A 26,081-nucleotide genomic window follows, 5' to 3' on the forward strand; every position below is an offset into this window, starting at 1 on the left:
GTCTTTCATTCTGCAAATGTGCTCTTCATTCTGTTATGCCGATGTTTGTCCCGGAATGTTGCCTTCCATTCTGGAATGGTAACTTCCATTCCAGAATACTGGACCTCATCTCAGGGCATCACAATAGTCAGAATGATTCATTATGTGGTGACCATGAATGCAGATGAAAACTCTCATCTCTGGCTCAAGACTTGTTGAGATAGCACAGAGACACTCTCAGTCTGTCCACATCAGTGTCAGTGAAGATTTCAGATTGTTTAAATAGAGAAGCAAGAAAACAAGTCAGCCTTATCTTTCACAAAAACACATGACAATACATGTGAGAAAGAGAGTTTTATGTTCAGTGCTCCCCCTGCTTGTTGGGACAATTGTAGAGCACCTTCCTAATAAAGTAAACAGCGTAGAATGGACAGTGAAGGCTTGTAGTCTCAAACGACCATGTGATCGTGAACACAGCCGGCTTGGAAGCAATTCAACTTGTGCCATGTTGGCACGTGAGTACTTGCTCAGCTGTCGGCAACTTTCTGTGATAGCTGTCTGTCAAACGGAGACTCTGGTCGGCGCAGATTTACCTGCGAATGAAATGGAAAACAAGTAAAGGAGCACCAACACCAAACTGGACAGGACAAACTGGACAAGACCATGCACTCATGGACAGAACCAACCTGGGTCGTCAGACTCTTCATCGTTACCTTTTGCCGGTTGTTGTGGCCGAGTGGTTAAGGCGATGGACTAGAAATCCATTGGGGTTTCCCCGCGCAGGTTCGAATCCTGCCAACAACGGTTCTTTTCATCTCCAAGATCACTTTATGCCCCTCCATCGTTTACACTTAACAAGTCTGATGTGTTAACAACGAGCTCTATGAAAAAGGTCATCTTGACCAGTCAGACTGCTGCCATTTATATTGACTGTCTGAGGACCAAACCCTGGCACAGTCCATCTGACACTTCCAAAAACTATCATTTTAAAAACGCTGGACCGAGAGCAACTGGTGTGCAGTGAGGAGGCAAAGGATAAAACGTCCCAGCACATTTCAAACCCAGTTTCACCCTGAGGCAGAGACTGCTTCACCTTAAGGACAAACACCTGGGAAAGGCAGATCTCAAGGTACTACAATAGTCAGAATGATTCATCATGTGGTGACCAGATGAAAAATCTCATCTCTGGCTCAAGACTTGTTGAGATAGCATAGACAGACACACTCTGAGTCTGTCCACATCAGTGTCAGTGAAGATTTCAGATTGTTTATTAAGTATTCATCCTTGAGATTTTCCAAACTTGTTGTGGACAGCACGCTTTTCATGTCAGGATGGCCGAGCGGTCCAAGGCGCTGCGTTCAAGCTGGGGAACATTCGTCCGTCTAAGATGGGGAAGAAGGGGGGAGAAGAAAAGAAGAGGAAAAAGAGGGGAAAAAGGGAAAAATGAAAAAAGAAAGGAAAGCTGTGGAAACATATCTAATTTATGTACGTATTTCAAACTTTTGAAATACTTAGGATTTTACTTTGGACCACAGCTTGGATTCGAACCGGCGACCACAGGAATGCTAGTGTTGATCTGCATCTGCTACATTTTTGGCATCATTTTTACAAATGGACATATGGATAAACGTTTTAACAGTCTGCCTAAAGTAAATGGAGTGTTGCTATTAAGCAGGGACTCTCCTGTGTTGTACTCTATTTACCCTTGTTGCATAATACAGACCACAGACACATGAAATGAGACTGTTTCGGGTTTATTAACTCAAAATCATATTTTCTTACATCCCAAATAACGCTGTAATCCGACCCATATTTACAAATAAATGTCCCTTCAGTCCCGATCAAAAAGTAACAGGCAAACAAACAAAAAACTCCTCCTGGTGAACCCCACACAGGATCCTCTCTCTCCCTGGGCGATCCTTGTCCATAAAAACAAATGGTTATTGTCCGTATTTTTTTTTTCGAATCACGGGTCCCTCTTACTCTCCCCGTTTTCCCGTTTTCCTTCTCCTGTCTGCCACCGCTGTCCTTCACGTCTCTCTCCTTTCACCCACAGCATGTCAGCTGGCAAAATAGATCACCCAACCCCCCGCTGTCCTCTGACACGCCGTGTACCACAACATATAATATAAAATATAAAATAAAATATTACAAAGAATGCCGTAGCTTTAAGCAGCATTAAGGGACAATGTTTATTTACAGGAAGACATTTCTATATGGCCATACACCATAAAAATCTAAATAACTTATGTGGTAGTGCTGTGGTAGTGCTTAAACGGTGCTGTGGTAGTGCTTAAACGTGGGTGGAAATACTTTGATTCTCAGGTTTGGTGTTTAAACACTGCACCTTAAATAACATTAGTAAGCACCGAGTGGCAAAAACAAAATCCACTTTGTGTAACGACCGTAACTCAACAAATCTATCAATCTATAAAAACGTCAACACAGTACAAGAGTTTACATGACACACAAACGTAAAATAGTGTCACACGGCACTGTAGCAAGTGTTTAATTACCGTACCGACTGTTTTTCTCGCTAGCTAGTGCAGAATGAATGATGACCGGTATGCGCCATACTGATTCTCTGCTCCAACATTTGTCCACCGTGATTGGTCAAATGTTGGAAATGTTGGACAGTGGGGAAGAAATCCGCTAGCTGATTGGGCGCACCTCCAGCAATTGAAGGCTTGTGATTGGCTCTTGTGTCCAACATTTTCCAACATTGTACGGACGATCCTTCGCCAGCTGGCGTTCAGGTCGCAGTCTCCACTGGAGGCGTGGGTTCAAATCCCACTCCTGACAGTTCCTCCTCTGGAGGAGAAATAAGTTTTCATTTAAAACGCTGACTGATCTAACCCAGACCACAAAATCCAATTGAATGATTTCATCTGTTATGATAATATTAAAGGTAACAGCTGAGACGTTGGACAAAACTTTCAGGGGTTCTTCCTGTTTTTTCTTGCCACTGTTGCTCTTAAGGAGGGTCAGTCTCTGGCTCCAATCGGATGACATCACAGGTCACTGTCGGGTTAGGGGTTTAATTCCAGAATTTTGTCTACCATTCCGGAATCCTGCCTATCATTCTGGAATGGGTGGATGGATGTCTATTCCAGAATGCTGCCTCTCATTCTAGATTTCTGCCTTTCATTTGGGAATGCTTTCTTTCATTCTGGAATGCTTTTCATTCTAGTCGTTTCGCCACTCTATATTGGTGAAACCAAACAACCACTACACAGAAGGATGGCACAGCACAGGAGAGCCACCTCCTCAGGACAAGACTCAGCAGTTCACCTCCACCTCAAAGACAGTGGTCATTCCTTTGAGGATAATAATGTCCAAATCCTAGACAGGGGGGACAGATGGTATGAAAGAGGAGTCAAAGAAGCATCTATGTGAAATTGGAAAAACCCTCTCTAAACAGAGGGGGAGGGCTGAGGCATCAGCTCTCACCTGTTTACAACTCTTCCTAGCAGACTTCACTCCCACTCAAACTCTAACGATGGGCCGTCAACTACTGAGGCAACAGCTCTCACCTGATCACAACCCTGTCCCTTCATCCCAGAGTTTCTGGTCGTTAACTGGCCATTAACCAACTATAGCAGGGGTCGGTAACCCGCGGCTCTAGAGCCGCATGTAGCTCTTTAGCGCTGTCCTAGTGGCTCCCTGGAGCTTTTTCAAAAATGTTTGAAAATGGAAAAAGATGGGGGAGGGAAATATAATTTTTTGTTTTAATATGGTTTCTGTAGGAGGACAAACATGACACAAACATTCTTAACGTTTTCCAATGCTGTAAAAATGTTTAGAATAAATATTCAATTTCAACATTTCTGTCAACGAAGATTTGCGTCATAGCCTGCGATACACGTTTCTATCAGCAGGGCGGGATGCCAGGCAGGTGGCTGTTGTAAACAAACCGGTGGCTGTGTGATGGGCCATGGATCCCAAAGGACCGAATCATTTGCATTCATTGCCAATGCGGAAGGATTGCCTGAATGTTTGCTCTGTAGCGAGAAGTTGTCAAATAACAAAAAGAGTAGAAGTGGAAGCCAGTGGAAAATGTCTTTCCACTTCCTAAGCCAGTGGAAAGACATTTCCAGGGAAGGCATGTTACATTTGCAGCCGAGTACCCAGTTGGGAGTGAGAGAAAAAGTGCGATTGCATTACTTCTGGAGAAATTAGAGCAGCGCAAAAATAGATTTAAGAAGTGGATTGCATCTCCAAACATGAACTACATCAAATCAAAATATCGCACCCGCCTCAGAGCTTGCAGTCCTGCGTCAAGATTAAAGTTACATCTTACATGCCCGATGTTGAGAAGCTGACCATTGATCCGAAAACAGACGTCACATTAAACGGGTAAGAACACAATCCTGTCATAGGCACATATTTAGTAACGAAGTGGCTGTTTCTATAAAGTGATTTCTGATTTTCGTCAGTATATATGTGGAATGACACTTAGGGATATTATTGTGTTTTGTTGCTCAGGTCCGAGGATAGCTGCGTTGGTTGCGTGCCAAAAGAGAAGAGGATGCTGCTTCGTTTTACCCTTGCACTGACTTGCTTGGTATTTGCACAGAAATCAAACTTAAACTGTATGAATTAGATTTTATATACTTTACCTTTTCAAAAGGCTGCTGTTTTATTTTTATAAATGCAGGCTGCGTTTTATTGCACTCTGTTTGTTGCCCAGATAAGGGGCACGTTATGCACGTTCCATTTTGTTGTTGTTTTTTCGAATCCTCAAAATAAAAATGACATCAAAAATCGGATTTCTTCATTGCATTTCTTTAATTTCATCAAAGCAATGAAACATAATTCATTAATATTGTAATGGAGTTGTCGTACAACAGAGCAGTCACGTGGTGCGTCATTCCCTACAGGATGCGCTGCAGGGAAAATAAACATGTAATCATGAAGGTTCATTATGTATTTGTAGCCAACTTAGTCATTTTGATAGTAGGCTAATATAGCTAATATAGATACATACAGCATGTGTTGCCTTTATTATAAGGCTTATATAAGGATTTTAATTTTTGGTGGCTCCAGACATATTTGTTTTTTGTTTTTTTGGTCCAATATGGCTCTTTCAACATTTTGGGTTGCCGAACCCTGAACTATAGGGATCGTAGTCATGTGAGCTCCTGCAAGATCCACCCACAGAGGTCCTGAACACATAAAACTCAGATTCCCAACCAGAAAAGTAGCAGAACTGAAGAAGCCACTTGGGGAAGTGGCGAAACGTCTTCAAAAAACAATCCTTGATTGACTTTGTGGCTGTGGCATTAGCTCAACATTGAATCATAAAGTGTATTTGTTGCATAACAGGAAGTGGTCAGTGGAAACTGAATTGAATTGAATTGAGAAGCAGAACCTCTCCTTTATAGGGGTTGGTAATTGTCTCGCATTGGACAGAAATGAAAACTGTGTTTAGATAAGCAAAGATGCTAGCAGGTTAACAGTACTGCAGTGGTTAAACCCGATGGGCCGCTGAAGGGCTGAAAACGTGCAGGCACTATTACTTCAAATTCTGACACGGCCATGTTTGTAGTCCAATGAAAGAGGACAAGCTACTGAATTGAATGGTATAAAAATCTCCTGGACTACAATACCCAGCTGACATAAAATCCCTGCGTAAAGACTAGATGCAACAACACTAACGCTAGTGCGCGTAGGTGTTTGTGGAGGTTGTAGTTGCTTTAGTGTGCTTCAGTGACTTTTGGTGAATTTCAGTGAGTTTCAGTGAGTGTCAGAGGTTTTTTTAGGTTGTTAGCTAGCTTATCTCTTCTTCTTACTGCGTCGAGAGGGGCATGGAGCAGAATTTCAATGGCAGGGATTTCCGGATTTGTTTGACCCCGTTGCCAGCCAGTTGAATGTTGGAAAAGATGGACCCAGTTTATGAGTAAGTTTTGTACATTTATTTTGAAGTGTAAACTATTTGTTGCTAATAAAAATGATTTATTATATATATACATATACACAGTATAGTATACAGCAGGGTGGTAGTTGGGGTGAGAGAGGAGGATGCAGAGGATAGTGGTGATGATTCAGTGTGGCAACCCCTAAGGGAAGAGCTGAGCAGAGATGAAGGATGATTCAATCCTATTCAATACTGTCTTTACATATTTTTTACATAATGTGTATATTTCAATATGTATGCAATTACAGATAAAAATAAGTGTTATTATTTTCATAGCCAATAAGAGGGAAGAGCCCAGATGGGCCTGGGACCTGGCTTTCCTCTTCAGCGAGGTCCCAGGCCCATCTGGGCTCAACGCTGAGGCATCACCTCTCCTTGTTGTTATTGTATTTTTCTTACTTTACATTTGGTTGGACTTTCATTATTTTACATTAGTTATTAGTTATGATAATAAAAACTGCTCTATTTGGAGACAAAATTATACATTTTGATGTTTTTGATTTTACACTGTGCATAATGGTAGAAGTTGATGAAGTACAAGGTAAAATTCATACCCAAAAGCTCCAGTAGATGGCAATAGACTAGTGAAATGGATATAAGTTGTATTTTTCAGCCACTTCCCATTGGAAATGATAAGTAACCTATTTGGCAATGTGGTGCCAAATTGTGCCAGAGTGTCCGCCTGGTGATATCCTTACTAAAACCTTTGTGAAGACTTTGCTCTTTGTTCAAATTCTATCAAATTTGGTATATTTGTAGCCAAGGGATAGCTGAATGTGATCAATGGCATCTGTGTACATAGAATCATTGTTAGCATACTGTTTTCTGCTGTCAAACAGGAAAAAAACTTGAGGATAGAAATGTTACATTTCTCATTCAGTTTATTGTAATTCACTCAGGCATACTAATAGACACAATATTTTAAACACTGGAAATGCATTTTCCGAGGTCCCTGGATGTTCCTAGACACCAAGAACATGCATAATGCACATTATTATTGTCTTTTTAGGTGATTTTTTTTTTCTTTTAGGGTTTAAAGGGTTAACATCTGAATGTGGTGTAACAAGAGTACAAAGCTTGCCGCCCAAACAGGGACTTGAACCCTGGACCCTCAGATTAAAAGTCTGATGCTCTACCGACTGAGCTATCTGGGCTCTACATGTCATTTCAGGGACTAATTCCGTGCAGACAGGTTAACTGAAACAGAGAGCATTGATTGGCTACATTCAAACATATAAGAAATTCGCTGAATGCTTCTTTAAGGGTGAACTTCCTGTGTGTGCAGACAGTGGAGGTGGTTTCAGGTGTTATAAATTGGCATCTCCATGGTTCAGATGAAGAAGTGGTTCCAGTTCCTCACATGCTCACATCTGCTAGTCCACAGAGGACAGTGGTCCTATACACATAAAGAACACATACTTAATGAATGTATGTGTTTTTATAGAGGACTTCATATTGTCTGAACCTGAGGAGGAGGAGGAGGAAGTCCTGTTCATATCAGCTGACAGGACTGATTCTGGTGTAAGCACATGTTGCTTTAATCTACAAAGTGAAATTGTTATTTGTTGCCAGTCATACACTCTCAGACTCTGGATTCCATTACAGGACAATGTGGACCTCATGTCAGTGTTGTATGGAAAGCCAGTTCAGTTCATTTCTTGATATTAAATATTTTATTTCTCGCACTAGTAAGGCAAAACGTTGCACTAGTTAACTAGTGAATGCATTTAGACCTGGTTAGTGTTGGGTGTATGAGCTTCAGGGATGTTATTTTAGGTTTGTTGTTTGTATTCATGTTAGTAAACTTGATTAGTTTTTGTGTTGTGTCTCCTTTCTATTGGCTGTTGGCAACACGTGTTTGCAGATGGGTTAAGGGTGAGCCTATTAGAATATGAGAGAGCCTGTTCATGAAGAAGGTCATGACTGAACAGTGTATGAACGTTCAGGGAGAGCAGCTCACTGTTCACTGGTGCTTTTGTTCTTTTGTGAAAAGGTAACGGCAATTAAATAAAGAGATGTTTGTTTCAAATAACAAAAGTTAAAGCTGTGCCTGTTTTTATTGCACAGTCAAACTAATTTCATGACAAATAGCCTATATCATAGAATTTTAGTCGATTTTTAGTCGTTAAATATGTTGATGACTAAAATGTTTCTAAAATCAAATGACATTTTAGTCACAAGACTAAAATAAAAACTAAATCAAAAATTGCTGCCAAAATTAACACTGATATGACTACACATACTTATAGGTATGCTTACAATGAAGGGTTAACTACCAAATAATGTAATTGTCAGAAACAGAACTCAGCCTCATAAATATCCATTTTTACAGTGAGCTCCCAAGGAGCCATGCACAATCACTACCTTCACATGAAATAAACCACATCATGAAGTGCTGCTTACCTTTCAGAGGAATCAAACTTCTGAAAGCAATATGGCGCCCTGCACAAACTTCTCTCAGCAACTACGGTGTCCCTGAAGAAAAGTGCAGCATGTGAGCTGTCACTCCAACCAAACCAACCGTGCCTCTGCGCCACCTGCTGGCCAACCGGAACAGACTTACATGTATATCTGCATATCTAATGGTTGTTCTGTATCGTCTTTATTTTTACTTTATCTGTTGTTATGCTGCTCAGGACCTTGTTTTGATGCTGCTGCAATGGCTTCATGTTCCTCGGCCACACTTGGAGGAGCTGTTCACGTCCACAGGGAGGAAAGGAGACAGCGTGCTGATGGAGCAAACTCTGTTTACCATGTGGGGTAACATCGGCTTACAAGGATTCAACCTCCAATCTCAAAAACACATTATGGTAAGAAGTCTTATGTCTGTATTTGTGTATTTGTAAATATTAATAAAACAGTTTTACAAATATTTGATTTCACGCCTTTGCGTCTAGATCAATTGATGCGAAAATCGAAGCAAGTAAACCTGTGACTAATTAATCTGGGTCTACGCTGCGTCTTCTGCTGCTGTCCAACAACACTCCGCCGCATCCGTGTCCGGCTGCCGTTAAAAGAAAACAAGCGGTCGCTGCAGCAGTCATACAGCTAACATCAGGAGGAACATGCTAAACAAACAGTGACACATTCAACAGAAGGAACTCTATAGTACGAGAGCAGGTAGGAGTTTTCTCTGACACATAGAAAGTGTCATCTAAGAACTTCCCGTTTGTGAGCCCAGAGATAGCGAGTAGGATGTCAAAATGAGTGACAGCATGTAGCTCAGTCAGCAGGATAAAACCTGTTTGTAGTGCCTTTCACTGAACATGGAGGCCTTTCTTCATGGCTGTTCACTTTAATGAAGATGTGTTAAAGCACCAGAGCTGCTGAACTCCTTGTGTGTGAGAGCCTGTTTATGTCATTTGAAATTGAACATGATCAAAGTGTCGTGCGTTCACATTAACTTTATTAATACCCATGGAGTCATTGGGTTGTGTTAGCAGCATATACAAGAACTGACAGTAAACACAATGCATGTGTTGATGATTTTCTGTGTCCTCTTCACAGATACTGTGTGTTGATACCCCAGTATTTTCTGAGCCAGTCATCTACAAAGTAAGTTACTAACACAGCCACAACTGTTATGTTGTGTTATTTTAAATGATACAATGATTCTGTACATGGTTTGTAAACCTTCAGCTGTAATGGAAACAGTAGTGCTTTTTATATTGTTTGAATGGAAATGTAACCGTGCCCTGACAGATTTGTTTTCTTCTTTTCTTCTTAGAATTCTTTTCTTCTTTCACATTAAAAAGAAGAAAATTAATCATAATATTAATTAATAATAATTAAGAAGGAGAGGTTGGTGTCTTTAGATAAGCATGTGTTTCAGAGATTCAGTGTAGTTTTGAGTGTGAGTACCAGTATGTGTTTGGCATGGTGTGCTGCTGATTTTGATTGAGCTTTGTATTCTTTCAGGTCTTGTATACATTCAAAATGAGTACTGTGATTAAGTTTGTGCGGCATTATTATCAATACGTAGGGAGTGGCAGAGATGCCTGATTGTCAGGGCTCCTTGTACAAACAGAGCACAGTGTTGAGTAATAGGGCATAGAAACTTCACGGTCCGCCAAAGAAACTGTTATTACTAACAGCAGCGTTACAGTGAGGAAACATACAATAATTATTCTATAACCCTATTCCCAGTTTGTTTGGGTGTTGTCAGAGCTTATTGCCTTTGATTAGGTGGTTGTTGTTGCAAAGAGCGTAAGGGAACCACACAGCCTCTGCTCTCTTGTTTCTGTGCTCCTGTAATACCTTTCATTCTGCTCTGTAGCCACTTAAGGTTTATATCCATTTTGATGTTGTTGTTGTCACATACACACTGTCACAAATGTTTAATTGAACGCTGGCTATCATACACAGGAAGAGGGATGCGATAGACATGTATCCAGTGATTAGCCTGGCTGCCTCTCTAAACCCCTCTGGAAATGGTAAAAGCATTTTTGTGACTTCTATACAGATCCACAGTTTACTAAACATTGCAGATTGACACTAAGAGGCAAGAGATGGTGTAAACTAGCACACAGAAAGATGTTTTATATAGGCTACTATGAATGAGCTGAGACACTCCATAAATCATGTGTACAGGTGTACCTGAAGGGGCAGATGAAAGCTACAGACAGCAGGTCATCAGCTCTAACAGAAGAGACGACTCAACAAAAAGGCACGAGACGTCGTACAATATGTGGTCTTAATAATACAGTTACATTGTTCTAAGTGTTTTGTTGTTGGATTTCAGTTACCACCCCCATGTACGTTGGTATCAGACGGTCAACTGTGCAGTTGCAAGAGTGATCTTGGTGAACCCAGAAAGTCAGCGCTGTGATTTCTTCTCTGACAGAGTCATCTACAGGTCTGTCAGGACCAGACCACCAGTGTTTGCTCACTCACTTTCATCACATCCAACATTCAGTGGAACTTTCTGTCCAGAGCATTTTACACTGGTGGTAGTGGGTACATGTTCGGCATGCCAGTCTGTAAATTAGACAAACAAACGGTGTCACACAGTTCCGGGTTACAGTTTAATGTAAAGGGCATCTCATTCAGTCACTTTCCTTTGGTGCTACTGTGATTGTTCTGTATTCTGTTGTTTCTGAATAATACAGCTGTCTCATAATTGGATTAAAGGAAATCTACATTTAATTTGTGATTACATTATCATGAAATTTGATTGGCCTAACATTATACTAATTTAGCAAAGATATCTTTACTCTGCTGCAGTTACATTCATTCATGTCAGGGAACAAACTTCTTTGTTTGCACAGACTCAATATACCCGCCCTCATTTGTGTCAGATTTTCATTGTATACATTACATAACAGTAGAATAAAGCTTGCCCATCTGATTCCTAAGACCTTCTATCAGCAGCAAATATGTAACTTGGTTGTTGGTGCATTTCTTGACTGTCAGTATACATGATTCCTTGTGGTTGCTCACCTGAGGGAAGCTTCCAAGGAATTATAGTGGTTTATTGGTTCACCCTGACAAAGAATGAGGAGGGATATAGGGGGAGATTATAGAGTTTGAGAGATGATCATGAAACAATGTAGAATATTAATGTTCCCTTTTGTGTTTTTGCAAATTGAAATCGTAAATTGCCTTAAATGCTTCCGAATTGCAAACAAGTGACCTGGTATGGAGGAAACTTGGAGTGTGTTGATGCCCTCTTTTTGTTCTGCAGTGGCAGAGTGAATGGTCGTCAGTACAGAGCCGACCTGGAGCTTTACCAGAATATTGTTGCTGAACAGTGCTGCTGGGAAATGAAGTCCAACCAACCCGTTCTCAAACTAGTCAAACAGCAGCAGGGACACTGGGAAAGACTTGTCAGGACTAAGGTACTCAACTTGTGTTCAGTCTACAGCAGAAATATAGAATTTTTCCACATCATCTTCTGATTGATTTAACAGGTGATTTATCTATATATATATATCTAATATTTTTGTGAGTCACGACATGGATCACCTTGACGACGAGGAAGAAACACCAAACGGTAAGCTGCTGGAGACTGACTTAATTTTTGTGATAATACCTACTTTCAGTGAGAATGATTCGCCCTCTTGTGGTTTTGTGGTTTATAGGGAACACAGGAGAGGACAACTGCTATGTGAATTCAGAGAGCGGTAGTGAAAGTGACTGAACATCTAGCTGTGCATGCATTCATACTTATTCATCATAGGATCACAGGACTGTTATAAAGTTTACACAGTTAAGTGATCTGATTTATACTATAGAAAGAGATTTTTGCTCTGAGATGCAGAGAGCCGTTTGTGTTTCATGCAAATATTTTACATCAGACAATGTTACTTTTGAATTATTAGTCTGTTGGAAAAAAATATTCTCCCTTGCTGTCATCAAAGTAAATAGTGTTCAGTACAGAGTAAGTAATAAGAGTAATCAGAGTAATTAATTCTCACCAAGTGGCATCAAAAAGTATGGAAGAAAATCATATAAAACAAATAACATAAAAAAACTATGAAACCTGTAGTAATATACAAATGCTCCACCATAGTATAAAGTATAGTTCACGTGAGGAGCAATATTGTGGTTATTATATCAAACGGTCATTCTGCCTGTTGGCATTTTGGAGAGAGAGAGAGAGAGAGAGAGACACAGTTTGAACATTTCTAACTATTTACCAGTGGGCATTATGAAAATGTACAGTTTATTATTTATAAAGATCAGCAGAAAATACTATTCTGACTGCACACACACACACACACACACACACTCTGACTGCACACACACACACTCTGTCTGCTCTCTGACTGCAGACACGCACACGCGCACACTCCGACTGCTCGCACACGCACGCACGCACTCCCGACTGCTCTCTGACTGCACACACACACTCCCGACCTCACGCACACACACTGACTGCACTCCGACTGCACACACACACTCTGACTGCTCTCTGACTGCAGACGCACACATACACTCTGACTGCACACACACACACACACACTCTGACTACACACACACTCTGACTACACACACACTCTGACTGCGCACACACACACACACACTCTGACTGCTCTCCGACTGCAGACACGCACGCGCGCACACTCCGACTGCACACGCGCGCACACACACTCTGACTGCGCACACACACACTCTGACTGCGCACACACACACTCTGACTGCTGTCGTGACCTTCCCTGGTCACCCCGGATTGTCAGACTCCGTCTTCTGTAATCAGAACATTGAGTGAAAGACAATACCCTGGGTTTGTAGTTTCGCCTTTGCAAAGGGAGAACACAGTGAACACAGGCCTTTCAGTCTGCTTCACTCCCCTCCATAAGTGTTCTGCCCCTCCCTGGACACAGGCTCGTGGAGGTACATTTGCATAATCTATTTGCATAATAGATCAACAGTTTTTCAAGACCTTCGTTGGTATTACCATATTGGGACATGTTGCCCTGTTATTCCCACCTACCAATTATAATAATTGGTCTAACATATTTATGACTGTGAAACACTCTGTATCCCTCCTATGTTGGATGACTTATCTTACGTCCGATGCCTCCCAGTGCTTCGCCTTCACCGCATCAAAAGGGTTCCAGGAATGATAACATCCTCGCGAACTCCCTGTAACGGAGGATGTGTTTGTGTGAAAGAGTGTGAAAACCTCCCTTTTTCTCTGAGTGAAAGCATACATACAGGTAAATATGTGCTCTGTATCATGTCAGTGCATAGGTACCCTTATATAATTCCACACTGCGCACACACACACACACACACACTCTGACTGCTCTCTGACTGCACACACACACACACTGACTGCACTCTGACTGCACACACACACACACACACACTGACTGCACTCTGACTGCACACACACACACTGACTGCACTCTGACTGCAGACACACACACACACACTCTGACTGCTCTCTGACTGCACACACACACACACACTGACTGCTCTCTGACTGCACACACACACACACTGACTGCACTCTGACTGCAGACACACACACACACACACTGACTGCACACACACACACTGACTGCACTCTGACTGCAGACACACGCACACGCTGACTGCTCACTGACACACACACACTCACTGACACACAGACACACGCACACTCTGACCTCCTGACGGACTGTGACTAACCTGTCACCTTCTCTCTCTCTGTGTGTTCAGAGTCGGATCCTGTCCATGTTGCTCTGCTTGTCATCTTCCTCTTCATCCTCCCAGGTACAGCTGGACTTGCAGGTCCTGGTCTGGGGTCCATGTAGAGTCAGTGACTGTTCACACCTGGGATTAGCGTGTGAGGTGACCACATCACATGGCACAGCTGTGATTGGATCACATGCTACAGGCAACCTTGCCTGTTTGACCTTTGACCTCTGTGCAGCTCTGTCACTCTGTCTCTGCTTCCTGTTTTCTCTCCTGTCAGGTTCATGACAGACCTGCTCCTCCCACTAAGCCACTCCCCCCTGATCCCGCTCTAAAACCTCAGCCACTGGTAACCTTGCCTGCCGGTGTCCATGTGCTGTTTCCGTGTTAATGTGTGATTATTAGAATAGTTAGGTAATAGTGTATCATTTATGAAGTCCTCTCTATCTACACACTGCCACCATCAGGGCAGACTGAGAGCTACAGCACTGGCCTGTGGCAGATCAGTAAAGATGGAGAATTCTGTAATGTCACTCTCTTTCCTGGTCATCACTGACTCGTGTGACTCGTCTGACCCCTGCACAACTGGACAGGTACGACCTGCCTCTGGCTGCAGCCTCTGATAGTGCTGAGTAGAGAAGCCGCTTGATTGATCAGTGTAATGTGATCAGGTGGTTGATCACTGTGATTATTGAACTCACCTGAAATCTGGTGTAAGCTGATTGGTCAGGGACACAGGTGAGCATCAGGTCCTGGATTTATGTAGATTCTGATAACATTCCCTGAACTACAAATTCTCAGGGTTAGTTCGACCCATTTAATCAATCAACAAAACTAATCAGCTATTTGAACGACTAATCATGGTTGATGACATTTGATGAAGATTCCACTTTAGATATAGCGTAAACATATAAATTCTTCAGGTATCAGGTTCCACTCAGACCGGTGCTGCCCAAGAAGCCTCCCCCGGCCTGCTACCCCGACCTCCTACAGCCCCCCGACTACGCCTCTGACATCAAACCCCAGCGGCACAGAAGTGTTGCACCAGCTGCCTCTCCTAACAGGTACAGTTCAGTGGTTCATTCCAGACCAGGAGAGAAAGACGTTTTAAAGCTCAAACTGTAACTGTGTGTCTCTGCAGACGGCCTCCTCTTCCTCCCATTCCACCGTCTAGCGCCTAAGATGGAGGCCATGAAGATGAAGATGATGCTTGGTCATTGGATTTAATCCTCCTCAACGCTGCTCTGTAAACAATGGTGCCTTGCTAAGCAGCCCCTCAGCACTGATCATGTCACTTCAAAGCCTGGAGCTACGCCTTGGGTCAGTGCCTTGCTCACAGATGGAGTCATGTGATGACTCACAGAGAGCTGCCCACACTCTCTGAAGACGGACTAGAACTTGAGGGACAAAGTCCTTCAGATCGTAATCAGATTACTTTACAGACTGAGTCTTCATCAGATTGTAATCAGATTATTATTTCTATGGTTCAGGCTGAAAGGTGAAAAATCTTTAGTCTGAAGTTTTGATTTTAGAATGAATGGGAGAAGTTGAGCTGCTGAAATGAATAGACGTTATTGAAAGTGAGATGTTTTAGATGTTTTCTTTTTCTCTGAGCCTTTTCAGTTAGAAGGACCTTTCCCCACCTTTGCTGAGGTGGCCAGTGAGTTTGTGGAAGCTGACACACTTCCTGGATCTGTGCTGGACTCTGAAGTTAACTGAAAGCCTTACCAGCAGCACCTGTCTGTCTCTGTGTCTCTACAGTCTTCATCTGTCTAATGTGTCTTCAGCTGCCAGAATGTACTCAGTGAGTTGTCTGCTGTTGTATTGTTATGCCAAAGAGGATCAATCATTCTGAATTAAAATATTGATCTGTTGAGAGCAGAAATCACTGAGAATGCTGTTTCAGCCCTGATTCTTCATCTGAGTTCTGCTAAAGTTATGTGAGGCAGAGCACTGATATCTGAACAAAACCTGGTCTGAAAAGGTCTCACGCGGTTTGGTCTTCAAAGAGGACCAGGAGTAAATCAACTCTGCTGGGTCAGCTTTAAATCACACAATCGGTCCTTTTGTCAACACCTGCCCAGCAGCTTTCACCCCATCCAAACCCTAACACAATGGGGCCGTCAACTAGTCCTGCACAGTGTCTGGTCCTTAACTGACCATTAACCAACAACAGGGATCTTAGTCATGTGAGTCAAGATCCCCCCACAGAGGTCCTGAACACATAAAAACTCAGATTCCACACCAGAACAGCAGCAGGACCGAAGAAGTGACGCGGGGGACGAAACGTCTTCAAAACACCATCCTTGAGTCCAGCTGCCGCCATCAGACTCCTGGACACAGCGGCTCTGTTCCACCTTCACTCAAACCAAGTGTGATGTGAAATAGGAGCAGCCAGGTAGCCGTTCTTAGCTAACCTGCACAAAGGGGAGGGACGGAACTTTTGTAACAGTTTGTCTCAGCTCAGTGTGAGAGAGCGGCCTCATCACTCGGTCGTCAACACAGAAATATGAAACAATGGAAACACTCATGTCACATCTTTGACTTCAAGCCACAGAACAGTGACTCACTTCCTCTGAGTCTGAACGTTCTACTAGTCTTCTTACAGATATCAGATCTATCATCTGATACCATCAGTTCATTGTTCACTGACACTGATTGAGACAGTTTGGTTCTGTAAAGAAAATGTATCCTGTCCACTCAGCTGAGTCAGCTGATCACATGCTCTCACATCTCTTTTCTCTGTATTCTGACCACATGACACTTCCTTTCATCACTTCCTGTATTTCAGACCCATCGTTTGTCGGCTCGTCTCTGGACCAAGCCGAGAAGAAACTCTACTTCTTCTTTAGTGAAATTGGGAAAGAGTTTAACTTCCTGGACGAACTGCAGATCTCCCGTGTGTCTCAAGTCTGCAAGGTAACATAAAAAGTGACAGCAGGATGTGATGTCATCTGATGCTACAGTCTGATGCCTGTGTGTGCAATTACAGGACGATGTGGGAGGACAGAGGACTCTGCAGAGGAAGTGGACGTCCTTTGCCAAAGCAAAGTCCCCCAAACAGCTTCCCTTCAACATCCTCCAGGATGTGTTCACACATGGTGGCTGTCTCCTTCCTGCTGGTGCTCTGCATCTGTGCCCTGATGATTGCTGCACTTTACGTGTGGCAACAAAGACAAGCCGACCGCAAATCACACCGTCTGGTCTGTCCAGAGGAGGGCAGCAAAAACAACAACTGTCTAGAGATCTGCTCTCTGAGCAGCCCAGAGGACCCTGGACCAGACCTGAAGGTGGTCGAGTGAAAACGTGTTGGTCCATACACCTCTCCTCTTCCTCCCAACCTGTGTGGCCTTACACTCTGTGTAATGTGCAAAGTGGACTTTAGCCTGTAGTTGTTGAACACACTGTTCTGCTTCGTTTTCACAGACGACGGGATTATTGTTTGATTGTAATGATGGCTGGGAGATCAGTTATCAAGTGATCAATATTTGCACATTTGTAATGTTAGTTTAATTGATTGTGTACAGAGCTGTTGTGTTTGTTTACAATAATGCAGGGATTGACTGTTTATTGTTTTGAATTGATCTCTGACCTCATGTGAATCTGCAGCTTTAATAAATCTTCCTCAACAGCTGGTCTCCTGTTGGTGGAAACACTGCCACCAAAATTTATGACGTCGCGCCACAATCAGGAAGTGCTTTGAAGGCCAGACCGTCCCATTTACCAACGGTTGAGGATCCTCCAGTTTTCCTGGTTACCACAGCGCTGCAATACCGTTACTATAGTAACAGACCTAACAAAGCCAGTGGTTTCTTCGGGCGAGCGTAAAACACAGTGAAGAGAACCGTCGGTGCTGGTCGAAGCTGGAGGAGGTGACGTCAGTGTCATCCCACAAAGTCCAGCTCATGCTGAAGCCTGACTGTTTGTCACATGGCCCCAGGTGACGTTAGGTTGATGTTAAAGAAACTTAGAAAAGTTGGGAGGAAGCTGCTGTTTACTTTCAGTTACAGTAGACGGTTTTATGTGTCTGACGACATGTTGTTGCCTTTTCTGCTCCCTCCCCACACACAATGGACATGAGGAGATTCCCAACAAAAACACAGAGAGTTAGAGTTGTTTTCAGCTTTAACCCATATTGTAATAAGGCCAGGTTAGCTCCTGTTAGCCTGCTAGCTTCAGCCTCGCTGTGCCAGTGCACATAGCCACCTGCTCCTATTCTTATCTGCAAGAATAAAACACATGTGATGGACCGTCAGGACACAGTGGAGCATTATATGAACAGGAAACACTGATGCAGCAGATGAGGCAGTGAATCATTATAAACACATCCACAAGGTTTGTTGTGAATTCAGCCGTTTTATAAGCAAATAAAAATAAAGACATGCATCTTTTTGAAAGTTAGTATTTTTAGTGTTTCTGTATTATCTGCATTAAGCAGAGTTTGGTTCATGGTCCAACAACTTTTTGAAACTCAGATGAAGAGAACTGTGTTAAATCAACATGCTGATGTTATTTCATTGATGATATATATATTTAAAGCTCACTTATATTGGTTGTTAATTCAAAAGTATGCTTGCTGAGGTGAGTGATGACGGGGAAACTCTATCAGGTGGACATGAGGGAGATTTGCCAGTGTTTTGTCTCTGTAAATGAGAGAAGGCCTCAGATATGGAGGCTTTGTATCATCTGTTAGTGTAGTGCCACCAGTGTGTTTGACAAAACTGTTGTTTCACTTGGAATTAGTTTCTGTCACCGTGTTTTAAAATCAATGAGTGTTTATTGAATCTGTCTCTGAAATAGTCAGTGTTTACTTCTGTAGCTAAAATAGTTTAACAACCTGTTAAAATCTGCAGGAAATCTCAACTACTTCATATTATTATATTTCATAATATACTAATGTACTTTTTTTCCCCACCAACCCACAGAAGGTGTCCCCCCCGTAATGAAGGGCCTCTTCATTACTGTTAGCAGTGGTTGCTAGCACAGTTAATCTTTTTTTAGTTCACCTTTAACCCATGTAGGGAGCATGATTTTTGTTTGTGTAGTGGCAGTGGGATGATTGATAAAATAAAAACACAGCAACATGGAGTAATTATTTATTGTTGTAATCGCTTGGTGGGACCGGGTGTGTTCAGGGATATGACTATATATCAATATATAGTAATAGATCAATCAGTTAGATGGTGAAATATATTAGCTACATTGATACATTTATCAGTTTGAGATTCTTTAAATACGAGTTAAATATATTACTTGGATGCAAATGATGCACATTTATTTTTTATTATTTATATCTAAGAATTTCATAGCATTAAACGCAGTTAATCGCAATTTGTCATTGTGTACATTTTAGTAGAAGAAAAGTTATTGATCACGTTTCTCTTGCATGTGTGTGTGTGGAGGACATCTTGCTGATTCGCGTATCATAAGTTTTGAACCCGGACCCTCTCGCACCCAAACCGACGATGATTCCCCTACACCAGCATCCAGCTTGTTCTCTGCCGCAAATGCTTTAATTGTGTTAAACATTTTAATCGGATTCATCATGATGTTTGATTAGCCCTAATTATTATGTATCCACTTCAAATGTAACTTTGTAACAATTGCGTGCAGTGAAACTGAAAGTTTAATGTATTTTATTGTGTCAGCCATGTAGTGTAGTCGAACGAGACTGCACGGAGATTCAAATGCCAAACGATCCATGAACCAATAACACACACCGCAATTCATTTTATTCACCACTAGATGTCCTACTCAAGCACTGTGTCATTGAAGCCTCGAGTAATGAACCTTTTTCTTGAATCAGGTGTCGAAGCTTCAACAAAGCCTTGAAAACCCATCACTAGCTGTAGGTATTATCTGTAAGACACAAGAACCAGATGCTGAATTAACTATACAATGATCGGATTGTGGGTTTTTAATGATTGTTTATTGTTAATGTGTGATGGTGTGTGAGCTCTTACCTTTTGTTGTGGCCAGGGGTGACAGTCAAAAGAGTCCCTCTTGGAACAAGCAGGCATTTATGGTTCCGGACCAGTCCACTCAGGAAATAGGTGCAGGGGGAAGGACAATTTTAGTTATGAGTTTTAAACCAACTTTTAGCTTTTAATAAAAAGGAATTCCATGTATTTATTGTACATATGTATTGTATTTGGTGTGAGGTGTATGGTGGGGTAAGTGTAATGGAGGGAGAAGGAGATCACCTATCTGGGGATGGGAGAGGACTCCAGGTGTGGCAGCAGCTATTTAAAGCGGCCATTTTGTACGTATGGTGGTTTTTCTGTTGTGTGCTGTCAGGACCACATGCTGCCTGTGGTTCCCAGCATGTGGGTACATTTATTGATGTTTGTTATGTGCTTGCTAAAAAACATCTACATAGATGGTACATTCAACTCTGTCTCCTTCTTGTGAAGTTGAACTGCTACATGGCCATCGTAGAACTGTGTCACTGGAGTACAAAGCTTTCCACCTGAACAGGGACTTGAACCCTGGACCCTCAGATTAAAAGTCTGATGCTCTACCGACTGAGCTATCCAGGCTCTACATGTTGTGTCAGAGACTAATTCTGTGCGGACAGGTTAACTGAAACAGAGAGCATTGATTAAGGGTGAACTTCCTGTGTGTGCAGACAGTGGAGGGGGTGGAGGAGGAAGTCCTGTTCATATCAGCTGACAGGACCAATTCTGGTGTAAACACATGTTACTTTAATCTACAAAGTGAAATTGTTATTTGTTACATGTCAGTTTTCTCTTCCAAGGACTCAGTTTAGCATGACATGATCAGCTTGATGTTCATATATGTGTTACACATTATTACTAGATGAGCTGCAGTGAAACATCCAAGCGACCACGTCCCAGCACATGTCAGAGATGCAGAACAGATGGAACAGTCTTATGGAGTGATGGAGGCCATGAAGCCTCCTAAAGCTTTGAATGGAGCTGAAGTCATGATGCACTGGTCTTTCTTATATAATGTCTCATAAGTATTTGTTATAATATTGTGTCATTGAGCACTTTGCATATCACTGTCCTCCATGAGGAGACTGTCCTCCATGTCTAGATAAGGCTTGCTGTCTAGCAACTATTGCCCTGCACACTGGCTCCCAACAATGCCCAGCTTCAGCCTTGCTTCAGTGGTCTCTATGAATATGACCTGGATGACATGTAAATATACAGTGTGCTCTTTGTGATCTGTATTCTGGCTCTAAAACAAGTGCCCCTTGTGAGGGTTGAAGTCACAATCTACAGATGATGAGACTGACTCGCTGCCTACTGCACTAACGAGGCTCAGAAAGAGGTGAAACATGGTCTTTTCTCTTTTTCTTCTTTAAATAAAGACATCTACAGGGCTCATGCTGGCTACTGCACCAACAAACATTCTTAATTTAAATCAAATGAATGTGTTCTATAAAAAGGCTCTAAAGGTAAAACATCACAGTAATTCTTCCTGTGACACCTTCACTACCAGTGATGGTAAGTGCTCTTGTTTCAAATGTGATGTGCACTGTACCACTGAAGCTCGTCTGTGAAGTGTAGTGCCTCTGTGTGTGTGTCACAGTGATGTTAACAGAAGTCAGATAGGTCTGTTAACACATATAAAAACAACATGCTGAACAACAGCATAGATGTGAAGGTGAATATATGTCCCCTCACATGTTCCTCAGTTAAAATCAATCCCTCCTCCACATAAAGTCAAAAGTTATAAATTCGCCTCATTACATGAGCGGTTGTGTGTAATGACGCGGCTCACCAGCAGAGGGCGTGTGACGGAGCAACAAGCAGGAAACTACAGGGGAGAAGAGACACAAGCATCCACAGATCAGAACAGACACTCAGCTCTTCTCTCTGAGACCATGATGATACCGTCACATATCATCACTGCACATGTTTTTGGCTGCACGTCTGGAAATGAGAGGAGACAGAACATTATCATACATGTTGCATAAGTAAAGTCACATGACATGCACCACTGTAAATAAAGGAAACCACATATTCTCAGACTCTTAGAACACAGAGCTGAAGGATGGATGTAAGACAGCAGTTTGTTGCTCTCTGACTTTTCTGCCATGTTCAGTTCGTAGCTGCAACACAAGCACAGTCAGAGTGTAGTTATGATCAGCTGAGAGCGGGAGGCGGTCCTTGAACACACCATGAGAACCGCGGAGACTCAATCCAAGGCAGCTTCTCTGCAGGCTGAATGTTCCGCTCGTGTTTTCTGTGTGTGGATGAAAGAGTCCAGATGAGTGTGGGAGCAGCGCTGCAGGCCGACAGTGAAGGAGCTGCTAGCGGACTGTGTCTCTTCATGTTCAGCCCATGTGGAGCTCTGATGATCTCTGCACTTTGCTGCTGGAGAGAGTCCGCGCGCTGCGCAGCGGCTTCTCCCTCTTCTTCCTCTCAGAGATGAAGTCAGACTATCAGAGCTCCATCAGAAGCTGTTTTCCAGCTGAGCCGCATGTTGCTTCAGAGACTCAGAGGACAACCCGACATCTGCTGACGTCACTTTGTCCCAGAGTCCGGCTGTTGCAGCAGCATCAGACCCTGATGATGGTGCAGACAGACTTCATCAGAGCTGCTCGCTGCTTCTCTCGCTGAGCAGGTTGAATAAAGTCCATCACTGTTCTGTTTGTGTCACAGCTGTTATCATGTAAACAGACACAGACAGAGCAACAACAGGGAGGCTGCTGTAAAAATCAGCTTCATGTTTCCAGTGTGAGGGCGCCCCCTGCTGGAGACGTGTCCTGGTTTAAAGGCGTGGCTTCTGTGGACTTACTTTCGTTTTTGAGCTCCTGTCAGACAGACTGCAGCAGAACCAGCAGCTCCACACACGAAGGTGGAAACTTCTGGAAGTCAGGACTGATTCAGCAGGTGAGTCTGTCGATATCTGATCAATCATCAGTGTGATCACCTCATTGATCTTTGCTGCCTGTAACTGATGGATCTTTATTGTAGTAAGTCCCTGAAACGCGGAACCAACAACAAGCGTCTCTGTTGATCGTTCTCTCTGTAAAGTTCAGCAGCTTCATTTGCTCTGAAACTCAGATCGACTCGTTCAAAGCTTCAAGCGGAGAAAAGGTCGCTTTATTCTGACTTTATCAGATCAGTCTGTTTCCGGTTTGACGCGCCTGTGCTGCGCAACAGCCGCGCGCCACGTTACGTAAGTTTGGTTGGTTTAAAGTTCATGGTGCGTTCAGGTGCATCTGGTTGAATTGAGTTCAGATGATTCTTATTACTAAAACTAAAACATTTATAAATGCATCAATTTGTCATGTTTTATTTTTCATGAATTCATATCGATGATTGAAACTCATCAGAAGAAACATTTTCTCTTCAAGGGTTCATAAATATGTGAATCTAATATTTGCCATGAGGAGAAGTGTGTCAGTCCTCAGAGCTCAGACAGTAGCTGCTCATGTGTTTGTCCTTTCTATAGAAAACAGTCCACAGACTGTTACAGAGGAAGGTCTCAGTGCTTCACTCAGTCTGTTCACACTGTGACAGAAACACACATGAACACATGTTCATTTATTCACATGTTCACACATGGAGAGAAGTGACAGAATTCTGAAGCAAACACTGAATGTGTGTGTGCACTGTTCCACTTACAGCATGTGACATCAATAATAACAGCATCAGAGATGTTGGTGTGTTTACAGACTCACCAAAATAAAAGCCTGAGAACCAAACCTGGTCTGAGGCTCTGATGCTAAGCTAACAGCATGATTAGCCTGTTAGCATCTACATGAAGGATCAATAACAACATGCTGACTGTGTGTTTCTGTGTCATGTTGCTGTGTTTGTGTGAAGGTGTGAGCTCTGCTATGAGTCAGTGTGAGGACAGAGAGGAGGGAGTCCCTCCCTCTAAAAGCCCTCTGTGTGGGGACCATGAGAGCCGGACCAAAGCTCAGAGGTAAGAGGACCGTCTCTGACTGTCCATGACTCTTCTCCATGTCAGAGCTCACACTCACATTATTCACACATCTGTGTGTTCAAGAACAAAGCAGCAGCACACTGCACACTCTGCTGGACCTGGACCTGGACCTGGACCTGGACCTGGACCTGGACCTGGGCCTGGACCTGGGCCTGGACCTGGACCTGGACCTGGACCTGGACCTGCCAGCTGTGTGTCCATGAAGAGTGATCGGTCAAAGGATCGGCCCCCTGAGTTCAAAGCTGTTGATCCATCTGAGGGTCAAAGGTCAGAGTTAATGTCACAGCTGCAGTTTGTTTCCATCATTATTAAACATTTAAAGTGTAACATGATGTTCAGCATCATTTTTCCAGAAGAAGCTCAGAGTCAGTGTTTGTGATTCTATCAGGATCCAGGATGTGAGAGCAGACTCTGCTGGACCTGGACCCAGCTGTGTGTCCATGAAAAGTGATTGGTCGATGGGTAGGCCCATTAATTTCAAAGCTGATCAGCCATCTGATGATCAAAGGTAAGAATCACTCTGGAAGTGTCTCCATGCTGTGATGAGCTCTGCTGGACTCTTGGGGTTGTATGTGTCTGTTTGCTCTGCAGGTGGTTGATGGTTTGGAGCATCTGTAGCACAGAGTAATGCATATTTACAGTGCTGCTTCAAAGTGTATGAATCATTTAAAATCTTCTATATGTCTGCATAAACATGACTTAAACATCTGCCTCACTGTACTAGAAAGGCAGCCCACTGAAACAAAGTATGGAAAGACATTTCAGTAATAAAACATTTAAATAAATGATAGATTCATACACTGTATGTAAATATTATTGTGCTGCCCCCTATAGTCAGCCAAAATCCTATGTTTGAGTTGAGATTGTCCTACGAGGCTTCCGTAGTAGCATAATGGTTCCAGAGCCAAGTGGAAAGTTTCTGCTGTGTTTTTTCATCCTGCTACATGTTTTTTAGTCGTCTGAGAATATCTGTCTGTAAGTATTATGTTTCATAAGCCCTTACCTTACGTCATGCGCTCATAGGAGGCACTTTAAGTTATTTAAGTTTAAGAAAACGGGTTAAAAGTGTGACGCTAATAGCGCTAGCGACCTTATGGGTTTTTCAATGCAAATTAGCATTGTGCTAATCGCTAGCGGTTTATGCATTTTTCTGTTGTCTAGCTCAGCTATGTTTTGTCGGCCTGCAGAATTCAGCATTGATCGTGTTTCGGGTCATATTTATGCAGAAATATAGAAAGTTTGACCAACTTCCCAAAACGACTGTAGCTGTCAGCCTATATGTAGCTAGGAGCTAGTCTCCTCCTCCTCAGATTCCCAGGGTCCTGGTTTGGATTTTTGCACGTACCTCACACTGCTGATTATTCTGACTTGAACACAGCCTGTGCAGAACTTTAAGGTGGCTTCTGTTCTTCGGTGTTTTTGGTTGAATTTGGTCAAATTGTGATCAAATAAATTGTGTGATAACAGTTTTTCAGTCTCTTGTAGTGGCCATCATGGACACTGATCCAGCTCTGTGTCCATGAAAAGTGAACATTTCAAAAATGTTGATACCACTTTAAGTCCTGTTTCTGTAACTTAGCAGTAGGGATGTCCCGATCCGATCACATGATCGGAAATCGGCCCGATTACGTGATTTCAGACTCGATCGGAATCGGACATTACCTCCCGATCAGGACTCGGATATTTTTTAGGGCTCTCAAAGTTAACGCCTTCTGTGCAGGGTGGCTCTGTGTCTTGTAGTGCAGGGGTATGACAGCTGCTTTTGGTGCGACAGGTCCTGGTTCGAGACCTCGATGTGCTGCGTGTGTGAAATCTCCCAGTGTGGCGGCACACACAGGCCTGTCGCTAAACAATAAATCAATTAATTGCACGATAACTTTAAATGGGCTCTAAGTTTTTCGGCCGCGATAAATTACATTTGCACGCTGGTTTGTTTTCCTCTCTCTCTCTCGCTGCCAAAGAGGCTGGATGACAAAAGGCGTCACTCGGTGCGTCGTAGCGTATAAAGTGTGCAAAGTCCGGCCGTCAGATTTAATATGTCCCGCGGCTTCTGTCTTAAAATGTGTCGAATCAACAGGTAGTTCTTATTTTTTAACTCATTGTGTGACGTTTACAGGATGTTCTGAGCAGACCG

General features: G+C 42.8%; 1 long non-coding RNA gene and 3 other non-coding genes across 4 annotated transcripts; 2 read left to right on the forward strand and 2 right to left on the reverse strand.

The window, feature by feature from the left end:
- Window positions 1-701: 701 nt before the first annotated feature.
- On the forward strand, window positions 702-783 carry trnas-aga (transfer RNA serine (anticodon AGA)). The gene has a single exon. It is a non-coding gene; the product is annotated as a tRNA-Ser (tRNA).
- Window positions 784-6,977: 6,194 nt separating this feature from the next.
- On the reverse strand, window positions 6,978-7,050 carry trnak-uuu (transfer RNA lysine (anticodon UUU)). Its single transcript has one exon. It is a non-coding gene; the product is annotated as a tRNA-Lys (tRNA).
- Window positions 7,051-11,833: 4,783 nt separating this feature from the next.
- Window positions 11,834-14,123, forward strand: LOC114430737 (uncharacterized). The gene is made up of 3 exons (XR_003670012.1): window positions 11,834-11,888; window positions 11,977-12,103; window positions 14,045-14,123. It is a non-coding gene; the product is annotated as an uncharacterized LOC114430737 (long non-coding RNA).
- A 6,363-nt stretch (window positions 14,124-20,486) lies between these two features.
- trnak-uuu (transfer RNA lysine (anticodon UUU)) lies at window positions 20,487-20,559 on the reverse strand. The gene has a single exon. It is a non-coding gene; the product is annotated as a tRNA-Lys (tRNA).
- Window positions 20,560-26,081: the final 5,522 nt, after the last annotated feature.

Source organism: Parambassis ranga, unplaced genomic scaffold (assembly GCF_900634625.1).
Source record: "Parambassis ranga unplaced genomic scaffold, fParRan2.1 scaffold_27_arrow_ctg1, whole genome shotgun sequence".
NCBI classification, from domain to species: domain Eukaryota; kingdom Metazoa; phylum Chordata; class Actinopteri; family Ambassidae; genus Parambassis; species Parambassis ranga.